The sequence below is a fragment of the Rhinopithecus bieti genome, unplaced genomic scaffold, assembly GCF_001698545.2.
Source record: "Rhinopithecus bieti isolate Rb0 unplaced genomic scaffold, ASM169854v2 scaffold_43149, whole genome shotgun sequence".
NCBI lineage: Eukaryota > Metazoa > Chordata > Mammalia > Primates > Cercopithecidae > Rhinopithecus > Rhinopithecus bieti.
The window spans coordinates 267-1,600 of NW_016893195.1; the positions used below are offsets into that span (position 1 = coordinate 267).

A 1,334-nucleotide genomic window follows, 5' to 3' on the forward strand; every position below is an offset into this window, starting at 1 on the left:
GCACAATGAGATGGCACTTCTACAGACAGCAGCTTCAAACCCAGAAAAGGGTAATGAGTTTCACATGGTTAAATCAGTGGCAAAACACAATCTCTTTCTTTCAAGGAGGCAGGAAAGCAATTAAGGGGTCACCTCAACATAAGGGAGACAAGATCCATTCTCTAAGCAGTTGGGAGGGGTAAGAATGAGACAAAATTTTGGTCTCAGAGGTCTTACCATCTTAATTTGGTCACTTCTAATGTAAAAAAATAAAAAATAGAAATAACATTATCCAACGATATCTTAAAGCTGAAAACTTGAACAGCACATTTTTTGTTCTTGTTGTTGTTTGACTAACTCCTCCTGGAATCACCTTTCCGGTTTGGCTAGTACTTTGTACAGAGCAATGAGGTTTCCCACAGTGGAGTCTCCCTGGGCTGTCTGGCTCTCAGTAAGGCAGGCCTATACCTTTTCCTCTCCTCTATGGAGAGGGGAATATGCACTAAGGTGAAAAGTCACCTTACAAAAGTGAGACAGGGATTCGATTGCTGCTTCAGGGCTGTGGAATTATTTGGAATGTTTTACAAATGTTGCTACAAAACAACAAAAAAGGTAATGACAAAATGTGTACATCACCACCTGCTTTTAAAGACATTATGCATTGTGCTCACATTCCCTTAAATGTTGTTTCCAAAGGTGCTCAGCCTCTAAGCCCTGCTGGAATCTCTGGGAAGAGGCAGAGACTGTTTGGCGAAAAGACACAGGGAAGGAGGGGAGGCAAAAGGAGAAAGCAGCCTTCCAGTTAAAGATCAGCCCTTAGTTAAAGGGCAGCTTCGGGCAGGCTGGCCTCAGGCGGAGTCTGGGTCAGAGGGAGGAGCAGCAGCAGGGTGGGACTGGGGTGTTCTACATCTCATTCAGGTCAGAGTCTGGTCCAGCATCCTTTGTGTACAGAGGTGTTCCTCTCTGGTGCATTTCAGTTTATCTTCCAAGTCATCAATTGTCTTTTCCAGCTTGGCTACCGATCCCTCTGCAAACTCAGCACAGGTCTCTGCCTCCTTGAATTTATCACTAAGAATCTTGATCTCTTCCTCATATTTGTCTTCTTTTGAGAGTATTTTCTTCAGCAGCACTCAGACACTTCAGGTTCTGGTCCATCAGTCTAATTTGCTCATCCATCTCTCGGCAACGGGACTCTGCCAGCTCAGCTCGTTCCTCTGTGCGTTCCAAGTCTCCTTCAATGATTAGTAACTTATGGGCCACCTCTTCATACTTCCTATCTACCTCTTCTGCAATGTGCTTAGCTTCTTTGAGTTGGATTTCCTGGAGTTCCATCTTTTCTTCATCTTTTAAGGCCC

General features: G+C 44.4%; 1 pseudogene; it reads right to left on the minus strand.

Moving 5' to 3' along the window:
• Positions 1–765: 765 nt before the first annotated feature.
• On the minus strand, positions 766–1,328 carry LOC108525939 (tropomyosin alpha-3 chain pseudogene; annotated as a pseudogene).
• Positions 1,329–1,334: the final 6 nt, after the last annotated feature.